Source organism: Rhipicephalus microplus, chromosome X (assembly GCF_043290135.1).
Source record: "Rhipicephalus microplus isolate Deutch F79 chromosome X, USDA_Rmic, whole genome shotgun sequence".
Classification (NCBI taxonomy): Eukaryota; Metazoa; Arthropoda; class Arachnida; order Ixodida; family Ixodidae; genus Rhipicephalus; species Rhipicephalus microplus.
Genome location: NC_134710.1, coordinates 231,570,603 through 231,586,912, shown reverse-complemented (window position 1 = coordinate 231,586,912; position 16,310 = coordinate 231,570,603). Strand labels below are relative to the sequence as shown.

Below are 16,310 nucleotides of genomic sequence, written 5' to 3'. Positions count from 1 at the left end.
AGAAAAGTATTTTCATACATGTAAACATTTAAAAAAAAAGAAGCTCGAACCTGTGCATTAACAACAAAGTTCGTCTAGCATTCTCGTTTTTCCCACCACTAAACGCTTCAGTCTTTGTATTGTTGAAAGCTCAGCTTTATGTATTAGCATCTTAAATTGGGCTGGTTGTTGCATACTGGTTTTGAATGATAAAATAACATTTGAACAGGACGGAGACGAGAGGACACAAATACGGCACTGTGTTCATGTCTCCTCATCTCTGTCCTTTTCTAGTGCTGTTTTTTCATTCAGTATCAGTTTTGTGGCCTTCTACGCGACTAGCATGCAATATCTGTATAGTTAAATAGAAATAAATAGATGCTATAGCTTTATTGGGGGAAATTCACAATGTATGCAGTTCTTCAATTAGCAGCTGTTGCTGTGGCAACTTGTGCACCAACACTGGTGGAGGAGTGCTTGCCTGCCGAACTTGCTTCAAGAGCACTTTACTGAACTGCATTGGCTGTTTTTTTTTTGCTGGATCAATTCTTACCTGTTAACAGCAGTTAATTGACCCTCATTTAAAAAAAACAATTAGAAACGGAATCACTCTGGGCAAGCAAAGCACCATCTTCATATGGTAATAATAAGAGTGCATATCACAGAGATCAAGTGAACTGCTGAAATCACATCAGGCATAAAAAGGTCAAGCATGTTTTGCAAAAAGTGTTTATGACCGGGTGAATTGGTTTGTCACACTTAAGCTCGTAGAGAGCCTCACAGAAAATGAAAGAATAGATGAATCTATCAAACAAAAGGGCAGAGCACTAGGTCTTTTTGTGTTGCATCACAAAAAAATAAGAAATGGCCTTTTCATCTATTTGTTCATTGTCTTTGATACTCTATACCAGTTTAAGTACTTCACATGAAACAGCGTAAACACCAGAGGACCAGAACTCATGGCAGTGCTGCGATGTGTTCCTTCTTTTGATAGTCTTGTGTCTTTACTTTTTGTACCAACTCTGCCCAACCAGCCATATAACTTCAAGTACGTTGTGAAATCTCATACCACATAGCTTTGTCAACAGGTCTTCGTGTCCTTGAGATGTGTGCTACATATGATTAAAAAGATGTTGCACAGGTGTCCACAACCCATACTTGTGTGGCAACATATACACACTTATGATTGATTGATATGTGGGGTTTAACGTCCCAAAAATACCATATGATTATAAGAGATGCCGTAGTGGAGGGCTCCGGAAATTTCGACCACCCGGGGTTCTTTAACGTTCACCCAAATCTGAGTACACGGGCCTACAACATTTCCGCCTGTGTGTAATATTTATTTGCTAAAGTAAATTCTTTGACTTTATTTAAGAAAAAAAATTGTCTAAAATTCAAAGGGTTAAAACAGTGTCCATTTTATGCTCACTGGCAGTGCAGGTGGCTTGTTCTTTTGAGGTATCAAGGCAGGCATGTAATGGACTGCCTTTGGGCTCAGTACTCAAGGCAGGTGTGTAACCAGCACACTGCTTCATTGTGAGCTTTAGTGAGGTCAGTGCGTGGGCAGCAGTGGCCACTTCTGAAAATGGCAAACGTTTTGTCACTTCCGATGCTGCTTCTGCTGGTCAGTGTGCATCAATTCATTGAGAAAAAAAAATGACATTGTGACAACAAAACTTACAACTCTGAGGGTTGGTTATGTCAGATCAGTTTATTTTTAATTAGTACTTATTGCTGTGTTGATAGTCTATTTACGCATAAAGAGATAACCAAATAAACAGAGTATACTCACTTACTTGCAACTTAATTATACATGTTACATGGGCGTTTGGAAGACTCTCAAGTCACTAGTCTTATCAAGTTAACAGAGGACCCTCAACTCCACCGAAACTTCAGTGGTCAATTAGTGAAAGAAGCGAAAACAGCAACAATGGGCCCTCTCGTTCAGTGTGCTCTTACACATAATTAGAAAGTACAAGAATCAATCAGTATATTTTAAAATCAGTATATGTGAGTGTTGTGAATTTCTTGGGTTTTTCTTTCCTCCACTTGATGAAATGTGCGAGCTGCACATACTCTCGTCAACAGCAATGTGCTTGTCTAGCCGTGTACTGCTTGCAGTGTGTCGGAACGAAACGAAAACCAGAAACGAAAGTAACCAAAACGTTATCTATTATTTTGTTCCGGAGTGAAAATGGAATTTTTTCAATCATTTTTTTTTTTATGCGGAAACTTGACAATCCAAAATAACCGAGGTCATGCAACATGTGCAATAATGTTCATCTCGGAGCATTAACGCGTATCTATGCAAGAATTCCAAAGAGAAGCAGTGTTGAAATTGTGCGAAAAAGCAAAAACAGTGGCAACCAGTGATCTTCATATTTAGACAAGTAGACTTCGGTGTACCTGTGACACAGGCCAGCATGGGAAGGGCATTCTCGGCATGGAAAGTTATTTTATATAAACAGCAGTCTCGCATATCAAAATATATGCTCGATGACAGACTGCTTCCGAGATCATGCTCACTCCCTTGATGCTAAGCATCAAAATTGACGGGAGTTAAGAGTGCAAAGAACAGACATTCACAAGATGAGAGGACAGGTAATGTGAATGTGTGTTTTTCGCAGTCAAAATTCTCATCAACTATGCACTATTTCTCTCGATTTCAAGTTTTGTTAAACCATCAAAATGCACTCTTGACAGTATACTGTAACTTAGAAGTCTGCTGTAACTTATAACTTATGGTTTGCGCCGATTTGTAGATATTCAATGTGCAGTTAGTTGTGCTCTTCAGAATGTGAGAAGGTGTTCTACGCCTGCCCCACTTTCTTAAAGGGGCCCTTTATGAGCATGGTCAGAAAATGCTGCCAATCGGTATTCAAGACTCTCAAAGACACGCGAGCCAATTATTATAGCACAGCACACGGCCTGGAGTTCACAATCAATTCTCAAAATCAGCTTAACATTGCTCTCTTTTCTCTCGACAAATTCTGCTACAAGCTCAAAAAATCGCTCATCACAGCCATAGTATCAGCCATTGGTTGATTAAAGCATGGTGTGCTTTTTCGTTACTAGAGCCGCTGCAGGAAGCCATGACTTGTCAACGCATGTGCGTGTGATGGCTCTAAAAGGCCACGCGTTCAAAGAAAAATTAAAGAAAAAAAGTGGTCAAGGTCATGAGCGGCACGTGATGTATTTTCTATGCTCATGCCATCCCTCCCTGCTTATCTTCCAGTGCTTTCGTTGGGATGAGAGAAGAGAGAATATGATTGCAGCATGTGACAAACCTTTGTAACTCCGCTCGTACTAGACGGATTCTAAAAATGGTTGCGGTTGTGAATTTGTGAGGCAATAAGCTCCTTTATTGAATTCATTCCATGGCTACTTGAAAAAACATTGTAGGGCCCCTTTATGAGATGCATACTTAACTGTGCAACAAATCCAATATATATTCATCGTTACTCTTCAACATCAAATTTTTTATACAAATAAATAACACTACAAAATGTTGCAAAATATTTTTTTCTTCCAAAACAGAAATAGAACGAAACTTTTTTTGGTGTGCACGAAACAAAGAGAGAAACGAAAAACATTTTGTTGCGACACCCTGAGTGCTTGCCACAATATCGCTGCTCAACAACTTCAAGGCTAAATATGCATTCATAACTAAAGATAAATAATGTTTGTAAATATTTAGACACAACAAATATTTGAGTTTTTAAGTGCATTTATATTACTTATAGCAAAATTTAGGGTACCAAGAGAGTTTAAATTTGGAAGTGTGAGTGCAAATTGAATATTTCTAGAATATTTCTGGAATATTTTTTAATACTTTGAAGTGAAATCGCAGGAAAAAAGTTGGAGAGGATTCCTAAGTATGAGATAGCAACATGAAAGAATTTATTTTGGCTAGGTTGATGGAGCGCTGGTGGGGTCTAAATATTATTAATAGTGCCCCCACCTCGGCCACATCTTTATCTCCACGTTATAACTAGCACTTTTTTTTTTTATATGGCTGTTGAAAACTGTCGTGTATCAGCATGACAACTTTGTCAAGTCTATAGAGTTGTGGCGTTTTGATGACCTGCGGATGGTTTTTCAAAAGGGCCCGTGTGACATGGGTATTAGAAGTTTATGTGCCACTTTTCGGTGTGAAGAGGATACATGGAAGTAAAGTGAGCCACTGTGTTGACATAAATGACAGATAGTGTTGCCGTATTTCAGTGCTGTACCGTTGCAATGGAGTCTCTGATCTCACAAGCAGTTTGATACTTTGCTTGGTTTGTGGAACTGGCACACATACATCACATTGTAACGCGATAGCGTTAAAGAGCTTGTTTAGCAGAAATTTTAGTGTGTATGTCGGCGTCAGTGTTGCCATGGGCATCGTTGGTTGGGAGCATAAAAACATTTTGTGCATGACTTAAATTTCATGAGATACAAATAAAATAACAAAAATTTCTGGGTTCAAGTGAGGATCGAACGAAGGCCGTTGGCGTGGCAAGTAGGTGTTCTACTACACAGCCATGTGTCTGCTTGAAAATAAAGTGAAAATAACTTCTGCTTGAAAATGCAGCGCACTTAACTTTCATTCTTTATAAATACATGCATTTTATATACAGGCTTCACAATACAACATGTAATATTGCAGTAATATTACATGATACAAGCATACATTGCCATCCAGAACAGGTGATCATCATTACTACTTTGAGATTTAAAGCCAGCCACCCATTACAAAAAGCACACACTTTTACTGCACATATATTCCCTTAAGACCTTGTAATGGGCACATAGAAAGTGCAAACACATTTCATGTGCATAATTGCTCATAGTTTAAAGCAAATATGCTGCTCATTACACAGAATGCAACCATATGCCAAAACTTCACAAAGAAAATCCACTTTCAATTTCAACGATTACATCTAAATCAAACTAAAATTTGTTTAAAATTCTTTAGAAACATCATACAATAAAAAGTATGCACTAAGTGGTTTAAGTACGTACTAGGGAAAGGATATCGATGTTGTGTTCAAGTCTTAATGGCATAGCTTAAGGGTCCCCCAATTTTGAAATAAGTTCCTGTTGAAACAAATTGAAACGTTTTGATTTATTCCACACATATCTTACCCCCGTAGGGAGTAAGAGACGTTCTAAAGCGGTACTTATTCGGTCCCTTCACCGCCTACAGAGGGAGTGCCGATGTGTGGTCTACGATTCATATCCTGAAATCGGAGTAATTGGATGCTGGCGTGGACGACGCCACTACTGGACACCCACAATAAGGGTACCTGAAGGCGAATATACACTACGTCTTGCTACCATATACTTCATTATAAGCGGTGACACCTGACTTATCTGATTGAGGGGTTCATTATGACAGCTTGGTACATCAAATAAACTGAACATAGTAAGAAGGTACACAAACAAGTGCAGATTGTATAGCACTTGTGTTCCTTCTGCACTTGTTTGTGTACCTCGTTACTTTGTTTCAATCGTTTGCACTGTCAAATTGTCATAATGAATCTCTGCCAACTAGCCTGCTTATCAGCTTTTCTGATTGAGAGGATTGGAAGGGTGATAAACTGGCCGTTTGGTAGCGGCTCTGCTCATCAATTGAGGTAAGCAATGTGACACTTCGTCCACACTAGGGTAGGCTTCAGCCATACGATGGTGTGATAGCACAAAAAAACTTTGAAATTAGGCTTGAAAGTGTCCACTGGTGATCACTTGATCCACCATGGTGGCCTAGTTCTAGTCACAATGGCAGTATTTTTGATAGAGGTAAAATGCTTGATACTCGTGTATTAATAATCAGGTGCATGTTAAAGAACCCCAGTTGGTCTAGATTTTCAGAGCCCTTCACTACAGCGTCCCTCATATTCATATTGTAACTTTGGGACATCAAATCCTAGATATTATTACTCATCATCACGTTTGAGAGGCAGCAGTACTATAGTGGAAAAGATAATACAAGGTTAGCATTCTATACAAGAATATATATTGAGTGATTAAAAAGGTACTTGCTCCTAAGCTTACACATTTTATAAGTTCAATATTTTGAGAAAAAGTGAAGAGCAGAAAGACTGATGTGTCCTTAACCACCCCTGGGTGTCGAGCGAGCCTTCGAGTAGTACACAATGAAGCGATGGATGACCGGTTGCAAACGTTGTGGGAATTGAGGCTAGCCCACTGCCTTTGCGCGGGCTTTGCTGCCTTTTCTGCCGTTCTCATGTCCTGACATGTCTCCCCTCCTTTGCTGTCAGCAACGCTGGGAGAGCGGAGTGACGTTTAACCCCCCTCACCCGGTAGCGGATGTTGACTGTGGCGCCACGCGGGGAGTCTCCCGAGAGGTTTTCGCGCGCTGCTTCGGGAGCGGGCAGATAGATACTCCCCGGGTGTCACAAAACGAGTGCTCAAAAAAGGGCGCGCCGCCAAATTCTCGCGACGAAGCGCCGAGAGGTCAACGATAAAAAAAAAGAGAGAAAGCAAGCATCCAAAGACTCCCCGGGCGAGCGTCCCTCTCCCCTCTCGGAAGCGTAGGTTCGCCGACAAACCTCCTCACCCCACATCGGCGGCCGAGCAAGCCCTGGAAATTTCTCGATGGAAAGAGGCGTGGTGATGCCGGGTTGCGTCATCCGTCGCGGGTGGCCGTCGAACCGTCTCGCGCTTTCCCCCAGCCTTCGCTGCGCATCGCGCCGACGAAATGATGAGAATTTTCTGGAATCGTGCGCGGAAGGTATTTAACCGAGCAGCGGAGATGGGACATCAGCAAAAGAAGGAAGTTAACGCCAGAGTGCGTAGGGTATTCCGCCGTATCTGTCGGCGAAGGTTTTGTCCTTAGTGACAAAGCCGGAGAAGAAGGAAGTTAGTTAGCGCCAGTGCGCGTGGGGTTATTCAGCCGCATTTGTCGATGAAGGTTTTGTCCTTAGTGACAAAGCAGGAGAAGAAGGAAGTATGTGCCAGAGTGCGTAGGGTGTTCCGCCTTGTGGGCGAAGCCTTTTGTCTTCCGTGAAAAAGGAGGAGAAGAGGAGGATTTCCACCTGAGGGGTGAAGACTCGAGCTACAGGCAAGAGTGTGTGTCTACCGCTATCGAGCGAAGACGCGTGGCAACAGCTGCGTGTGTGAAGCCGACGTGTTTCCGGCGAAGAAGTTTGGAGCTTGGAGAGCGGCCATTTGAAGATGCGAGGTTTCCTGGAAGAGAAACTTCGGGGGCAGCGGAACGACAACATCGCTGGACTTTGAGTGAGTGATTCTCGGAAAAGTATCATCCAGACTTTTGTTCCAAGGACTTTGGACTGAATAAGTTTCCTAACTCTTTAGTCTTTAAGTGTCTTGGTTGTTCGATGCATGCGACTGCATTGTAGTGCGTATTGTTGTCTGTGTTCGTTGTTTCGAGTATGGCTGATTGTACTGTGTAGTACATTGTTTGATTGGTGACATATTGCCACCTGATATGCTTGGGTGAGATCCGGGAGTGGAAGAGGACAAAGACGATCTGTCTGAGCTGCTGCTTGGCTAGTCGACTCAACGAACCCAATAAACCAAGTTTGTCTTAAGAAACGTGACAAGACTGGTGGAGGTGCTGGGTACAACGTCTCACGATCCACCCGATGCCCAAGACCCCATCCAGCAGCCGAAACACAAGCCCTGCACCCGTGGACCTTCCTGTTCACAGAGTAAGCCGCCGCCAACGAGGCCTACCACCTGAGACACCAACCACTGACGCAGCGGCTATGACTTCGATACAAGATACCGTGCAAGCTCCGACACCTTCCACGCCGATCTACTGCACCGTCCAGAACCCGCTCATGCCTAGCCCCTTTCATGGAGAGCAGCATGAAGATGTTGACGACTGGCTGAGTGAGTTCGAACGTGTCGCAGCGATAAATTACTGGGATGATGCCGCGAAGCTCCGGAACGTGTACACTTGCCTGAAGGACGGTGCGAAGACGTGGTTTTTGAACAGGGATGATGTTCTGACATCTTGGCGCGAGTTCCAGCGTCGCCTTCTGGAGACCTACAGGAGTCCCGATCGCCGCGAACGAGCGGAGCGTGCGCTACAATCACGCATCCAGATGCCAAACGAGACCGTCTCGATGTACGTTGAGGACATGACACGGCTTTTCAAGCGAGCGGATCCTGCTATGGCAGAAGAAAAAAAGTTGCGCCACCTCATGCGTGGTGTGAAGGAACAACTTTTTGCTGGTTTGGTGCGTAGTCCCCCTAAGAGTGTTGCTGAGTTTCTTACTGAAGCGGCAACAATGGAGCAAGTACTGCACCAACGGTCTGCCCTGTTTGACCGTCAAGTGAATGCTGGCTCAACCCCCGAAATTTTCGCCACCCCTGGGAGCAAGAGCCCCGAATGGATTCGCGAGATCATCCGATCTGTCGTCCGGGAAGAAATGGAAAAGATGTACGGGACAAGACCAATCGATGTTGGTTCTATCACCAGTGTCATCCGCGACGAGGTCCAACAGGTGTTGCACGCCCATCGTTTTCCGCTGATGTCGGTTGATCCGGAAACGGCTCCTGTGTCTACTGACAGTCGCCGTCGTACGTACGCGGAAGCCTTGCGATCTGCCACGCCTCGTTCTGGTCAAGGAGTCCCGACCCAGCCAGTGCCGCACGTCCCGATCCAGACAGTGCCGCACGTCCCGATCCAGACAGTGCCGCACGTTCCATTTCAGACAGTTCCATACGTCCCGATCCAGACAATGATGCCGTCAGTCGCGATTCAGTCGGCGCACGCTGGTTTGGACATCCATGGTCGCCGTGCACCGACGCGCAAGTCTGATCTCTGGCGTACGCCGGACAGACGACCCCTCTGCTATCATTGCGGTGAGGCTGGTCACATTTACCGCGAATGCCCATACCGGCAACTTGGCCTGCGTGGATTTTCCGTCAATTCACCTCGTCCCCGAATTGGTCAAAGACCTGCGCTGCGTGTTGCTGACGACAGTGTGACGCTGCCGCCCCGAGCGACTGTTCCCATAGAATTCATTTGTGAAGACCTCCGGGACGGTGATGTGGTGGCTGAAAGCAACCTATCACTTCTGCTACTCCAAGGTGTATGTGCTGCCCGAAGTGTTGTGCGTGTCCGTAACGGACAGTCACAAATACTAGTTACGAACTTCAACTACGAGCACCGGCATCTTTTCCGCGGAACTACCGTAGCCTATGGAGACCCTGTTGCCGACGTCACGGAGTGCTTCGCGTCCGAGGAAACGCATGAGGATGAAGAATTCCTAGACCACATCGACATTAATTCGACGCTGTCAGACAAGAGAAAGGCTGCACTTCATGACCTTTTAAAGGAGTTTCGGTCTTGCTTCGCCTCTTCTTCCAAAGTCCATCAAACACACCTCGCCAAGCATCGAATTATTACCGACGATGACGTCCGCACCATCCGGCAGCAGCCTTATCGCGTTTCTTCCAAAGAACGTGCGGCTATTCAGACACAAGTGAAAGATATGCTCGATGACGGGATTATTCAACCATCCAGCAGCCCTTGGTCCTCGCCAGTCGTTCTAGTGAAGAAAAAAGACGGAACGCTGCGATTTTGTATTGACTACAGGAAGCTTAATAGCGTCACGAAAAAAGACGTTTACCCGCTTCCACGGGTCGACGACTCTCTCGACAGATTACGACGCGCGAAGTATTTTTCGTCCATCGATCTAAAGAGTGGCTATTGGCAAATTGAAGTGGATGAACGAGACCGAGAAAAAACTGTGTTTGTGACTCCAGACGGACTTTACGAATTCCGTGTTCTTCCCTTCGGCCTCTGTTCTGCCCCAGCCACTTTTCAGAGGATGATGGACACAGTTCTCGCTGGCTTGAAGTGGCAAAGCTGCCTTGTCTACCTCGATGATGTGGTCATCTTTTCTGAGAGCTTCGAAGAACATCTGAAGCGTCTGAGAAAGGTTCTGGACGCCATTCGCACAGCTAAACTCACGCTGAAACCCCAAAAATGCCATTTCGGCTACGAAGAGCTGAAATTTCTGGGGCATGTCATTAGTGCGGATGGAGTGCGACCTGATCCAGACAAAACTGCTGCTGTCGCCGCCTTCCCTGTTCCATCAGATAAAAAAGCAGTACGCCGTTTCCTCGGCTTGTGCGCGTATTATCGCCGATTTATCGCCAACTTCTCGAAGATAGCTAAACCTCTTACGCGACTCACTCGGGATGACGTGCCTTTTACTTGGAGCGCAGAACAAGATGCAGCGTTCACAGAGCTACGGCGGAGAATGCAAACAGCCCCTGTTCTTGCCCATTTTGATGAGGACGCTGCTACAGAAATTCATACAGATGCCAGCAACGTCGGACTTGGCGCTGTTTTTGTACAACGACACGGTGGCGTTGAACATGTAATAGCTTACGCCAGTCGTACTCTTTCTCGAGCCGAGACCAACTATTCTACATCGGAAAAAGAATGCCTCGCAGTCGTGTGGGCGACGACCAAGTTTCGGCCTTACCTCTACGGTCGTCCCTTCAAAGTGGTGACTGACCACCACTCGCTCTGCTGGCTGGCAAATCTCAGAGATCCATCCGGCCGTCTCGCTCGGTGGAGTTTGCGTTTGCAGGAGTTCGATATTACGATTGTGTACAGGTCAGGGCGCAAACATGAAGATGCCGACGCGCTTTCTCGAGCGCCTGTGGGGCACGCTGTCAGGGGCTCCGAGGATGAAGATGCCTTTCTCGGAGCAGTCAGCGATTCCGAATTTATGTCAAAACAGCGGGCAGACGACGAATTACGCCCAGCTATTGATTCCCTGGAAGGCCGGAACTCTCAGGTCCCTCGACACATTGCTCGCGAACTGTCCTCTTTTTGTCTAAGAAGAGGCATTCTTTACAAGAAAAACGCCCGTGGTAGCGACCAAGCCTTCCTACTCGTTGTTCCTACCGAAATGCGGGACGAGATCCTCCTTGCGTGCCACGACGAGCCCATGTCAGGACATTTGGGCTATTCGCGAACTCTCGCCAGAGTACGCCAACAGTATTACTGGCCGCGACTATCAACAAGTGTACATCGATACGTGAAAGGCTGCCGTGAGTGCCAGCGTCGCAAGACTCCGCCTGTGAGACCCGCAGGCCTGCTCCAGCCGATCGCACCACCACAGACACCGTTTGACCTCGTGGGAATGGACCTTCTTGGACCCTTCCCTTTGTCGTCCTCTGGGAACAAATGGATTATAGTTGCGACAGATTATCTCACTCGGTATGCTGAAACAAAAGCGTTACCCCGTGGCACATCCTCTGAAGTAGCGCAGTTCTTCGTGCACCAAATCGTCCTACGGCACGGTGCCCTGTCATGCGTGATTACAGACAGAGGGACGTCATTTACAGCACGAATGATGGAGGACATTTTTAAATTGAGCTGCACAACTCATCGAAAAACGACGGCTTATCACCTGCAATCGAATGGACTGACAGAGAGGCTTAACAAGACCATAGCGGACATGCTGTCAATGTACGTTGACGCACAACACAAAACCTGGGACGAAATTCTTCCATACATCACGTTTGCATACAATACGGCAACGCAAGAAACAACACGATTTCCGCCTTTCCGACTCGTTTACGGACGCAACGTGCGAACCATGCTCGATGCTATGCTTCCGTGTGACCAAAGCAATGTAATCGCTCCAGACGCTGAGGTATACACTCAATACGCTGAAGAAGCTCGTCAGCTAGCTCGCATAAACACCAGTCGCCAACAAGATGAAGACGCACGACGTTACAACCTCCGCCATCGAAATGTCACCCACCACCCTGGGGACTGAGTGTGGGTATGGACCCCTGTCTGGCGACCAGGCTTATCCGAAAAACTCCTAAGCCGTTATTTTGGACCGTACAAGGTTCTTAGACGTGTCACCGATTTTACCTACGAGGTATTTCTGGACGGCGCAGCGTCTTCTCGTCGACAGCTTCGGCCCGAAACCGTGCATGTCGTTAGGCTGAAGCCCTACTTCACACAGTAGCCCTTGTGGTTCACTTGTTGCGACATGCCGTGACATTGTGCTGCTGCTGCTGCTGTTCGTGTTCTCCCGTGTATTTATGCCTTTTGTTTTTGCGCTTGGCGCAAGCATTGGCGAAATTTCCTCATTTGCGCTGCGAGTACTGGCACTCTTCCTCTTTTGGTTCTCTGTATCTGCGTGTGTATGCCTTCATTTTTTTTTCGTTACGAGCATCGAGTCGATGCTTTCAAAGGGGGGACTAATGCCACCTGATATGCTTGGGTGAGATCCGGGAGTGGAAGAAGACAAAGACGATCTGTCTGAGCTGCTGCTTGGCTAGTCGACTCAACGAACCCAATAAACCAAGTTTGTCTTAAGAAACGTGACAATATTGTATTCAACTATTGTCGAGTGTGCATACTTGTGTATCGTTTTGATCTGCCATAACTGAGAATATAATTTTGTTTTGTTTATCAACTCTCGGCTCTGACTTGTTCTTTGGGCCACAGCCGGCGTCCGCTGGCGCGCCAAATAGGACCACTTCTAAATTGTCCACGCTTTCGTGGTGCGGTTCGGGGGGCCGATACTTCGGCCCTTGAAATCAGCCTGGCAACCGCCTCCCTAATTAACGGGACCCGTGACACCGGGACTGCTGACGGTGAGCCACGCAATCTTTTCCGCCCGTCGCTCGGGGGCTCGTCGGACTTCGCTGACGGCGCCTCGCGCCCAAGGCGAACGCTCACCTTTTGTTGCCCCACTGCGTACGCACGGCCGAAGGGTGGTATGGTGTCCTAGTGCGTGGCCTAGCTACGCCGACCCGTCTCCCTCCGAAGCCAACGCGAGCGCCTTCGCCCTCGCTCGAGCAACCGGGCCTTGGTCCCGGTGTCTCCGTGGATCACCTTTACCGCGGAGACGTGCTCATGGCACCCTGTGTAGTACTTTTGTGCCCGTGGCATGGATAAGCATATTTGCTTTCCCGTCACGCCTTTGCAACGGGCTGTACTGCGTTCGGTGGCCACAGACAATAAAGTGTTGCGACTTTGAGCAGTATCTTATTCTCGCCAAGGCGACGGTTAACGCGTGCCCTGCGGCTCGCTAAGACCGGACCCACGCTGGTGGCCGTACTCCTTTGAGATACGTGTACACCACACTGGCGCCCAACGCGGTATCAAAAGCTCTAAGCTTTTGACTGCTCTTAGTGAGTCAGTTCGCCTGTGCGATTTGGGCTCGTCGCAACATGGCTGCTTCGCGGGACTTTTGTCCGCTGTCCCTATTAGCGGATGCCGCGTTGCACAAGGAGGCCATTGCCTCTATTGACGGAAACCCTTCGGCACCCGTCCGTGTCGGCACCCCTATTGTGGTGACGACACGAGGCACCTAGCCGCTCCCTTTGGAGATGCTTTTGCAAATGCTTTTGGGTGGTCAAATGTGCAAATGCTTTTGGGTGGTCCGAAAAGCGGTTACTCCGCTATTATGTTGCCTTTGCCAACCTACAGCGGATACGGTGATCAGCTCACCCCTCAAGATTACCTCGACTCTCTTTCACGTTATCAGAGAGTGATGGGTTTGGATGATAAGGTGGTGCTCAAACGTGTTATTCCAGCTGGACTGACTGACACGGCGGCGAGATGGTATCGGATTACCGGTTACCGTGCAGCAACCCTCGAGGAGTTTCGTGCGGGCTTTTTGCGCGAATTCCTACCCGCTGACTACGAAAGTAGGATGCGGCGAGAGCTCGAGCTCTGTACACAAGCACCTGACGAGTCTTTACTGGAGTATGTACGTGCGATGGATGAACTTATTTCTATCGCTGAGCCCAGAGCCTCGAACGAGGAATGCGTCGAACGGGTGATACGGCAGACACATCCGACTTTTTCGGCATGCCTGCGCGGCGGCCACTTCTGTGACTTGGAGGAGTTGGCCGCCGAGGCGAAGCGCATCCAAGGCGACATTCTCGCCGCGCGTGCCTATCGCCCGCCGCCGCCAGCCAGCGATGCTCTTGAGCCTCGCTGCACTTGGAGAGGGGCCGTGACCCTTTCCCAACGGCAACAGCCTCTCGGCGCCGCCTTTGCGGCTGCAACCGGCTGTGTGTGGAATTTGAGCGATCGTGCTCTTGACCCCTTTACGCATGAAAGGTGGGCAGCCTGCGCTGCTCCACCTGAAACCTCCACACAGGGGCGCTTTCCAACCCAACGTATTGTAGGAGGTGCGGCTCGCAAAAACGTATCCTGGGATAACGTAGCGAGCCGATCACGACAGCTCGAGGCTGCTCCGTCTGGGAATACAGACCGTGATGGAGTGCGCTGTTACCGCTGCCATGAACGAGGGCACATAGCAAAGGAATGCACCGGATCCAGGCCTCCTGCGAGGCAGGGAAACGGGCTTCCGGGTCGTTCGTGAATGCACGAGCGACCCAACCTTTGCTTGGTCCCTCTGCGTGCAGGGCAAGCACTTGCGGATACGCACGCGCCGTTCACTCCGATCACCATTGCCGGCCGTGAATTTTCGGCTTTGCTGGACACGGGCGCTAGCGCCTCGTTGTTTGGCGAACAGTTGTTGTCCCACTTGCAGAAGCACTCAGTGCGCTTGCGGGACAGCCGAACGACATTCACTCTTGCGAAAGGCGTGGCCCATTCGGCAGGCGCTGCAAGGTTGACTGTCCGATGGGGAGATCGAATGAGACGCTGCCGTCCTGTTCATCTTCCAGGGCCCAAAGTTCCAGTGATTCTCGGTCGGGACTTTTTCCTTAAAACCGGTATCGTTGTGGACATCGCGAATGGCGGCTATCGTGATGGCCCATTTTGCCAACTCAAGCCGTTCATCAGCCCGCCGGCGCTTACCGTTGCCTTTGCCGCAGAAGCTTCGGAAATGTGCCCTGCGCAGAGTTCGGGCCCAAGCCCCCGCTCAACGCATTTGCCCTCTCACAGTCCCCTTCGGCAACGAGAGGCGCGGCATGAACCGTGTCGTGCGCCAACTCCGGGGTCGTACCCTGGCGCTCCGCGCTCGTACGCTCGAAACCCCTGTGTGGATCGACCGACACGACACGAAGAGGCACTACATCCTTTGGTCGCCTGCGCGACTCAGTTGGATGATGCACAGAAGGCTCGTCTGTCAACACTGTTACGTCAGTACGACGAGCTCTTCACCGATCAACCTGGCTGCACCGATTTAGTGAGCCATGTGATCGAAACTGGTGACGCGCTTCATTTGAAGTGTAACCCCAGGCCCGTTATTCTCGCCAAAAGGCAGATTATCAATGGGTTGCTAGATGACATGCTTGCGGCTGGCATCATTCGCCACTCGTCTAGCTTCTGGGCGTCTCCAATTGTGTTGGTGTCTAAGAAAGATGGGAGTCATCGCCTTTGCGTCGACTATCGCCATCTGAATGAAGTGACTCGTAAGGATGCCTATCCGCTCCCCACGATAAACTTCATCGTAGGTAACCTGGGTGATGCACGGTACTTTACCACACTTGACGCCTCTAAAGGTTACCTACAGGTCCGGATGGGTAACCGTGACCAGTGTAAAACTGCGTTCACGTCCCACAAAGGGTTGTTCGAGTTTACTCGTATGCCCTTTGGTCTTTGCAATGCTCCTGCGACGTTTCAAAGACTCATGGACCGCGTCCTCGGAGAAGCAAACTGGTCATACTGCATGTGCTACCTCGACGACATCGTGATTTATTCACGAACCTTCGAAGAGCACTTGGCCCATGTTGTCGATGTACTCGAGAGGGTGAGAACCGCCGGGATGACATTAAACCCCGCTAAGGTCCAATTAGCGCAGACCCGTGTTCATTTGCTCGGGTTTACGCTGGGCGAAGGCTCCATAGAGCCGGATCGGGTTAAACATCGAGCTATTCTCGATTTTCCCGTGCCCAAGGACGTACGTGGCCTTTGCCGCTTTTTAGGAATGGTCAACTTTTACCGTTCCTTCATTCCGTACTGTGCCCGACTGCAGGCGCCCTTGAGCAAACTCTTGGGTAAGTCTGCTGAGTGGCAATGGGGACTTGAGCAGCAGGAGGCGTTTTGCCGACTGTCTAACGCCATATTGGAGACAGCGCAGCTCAAGCTCCCCGACCTGGCCAGACCGTTCGTTGTACAAACTGATGCGAGTGATCTGGGTTTAGGAGCTGTTCTCCTACAGGAATATGATAGCGTGTTGCAGCCGTTGGCCTTTGCCAGCCGCTCCTTGGTCTCTGCGGAGAAATATTATTCCGTGACTGAAAAGGAGTGCCTCGCCATCGTGTTTCCACTGCGGAAGTTTAACGTCTATCTTGATGGGACGAAATTCGTGGTGCAAACGGATCACAGTGCGCTCAGCTGGCTGATGCGGCTCCGTGAGCCTGCCGGAAGGCTGGCGCGCTGCGCT

The 16,310-nt window shown here is 48.4% G+C and overlaps 1 protein-coding gene across 9 annotated transcripts in view; it reads left to right on the top strand.

The window, feature by feature from the left end:
* Positions 1-16,310, top strand: part of LOC119187874 (uncharacterized) — a 244,152-nt gene that overhangs the window by 182,306 nt on the left and 45,536 nt on the right. The window lies entirely within an intron of this gene.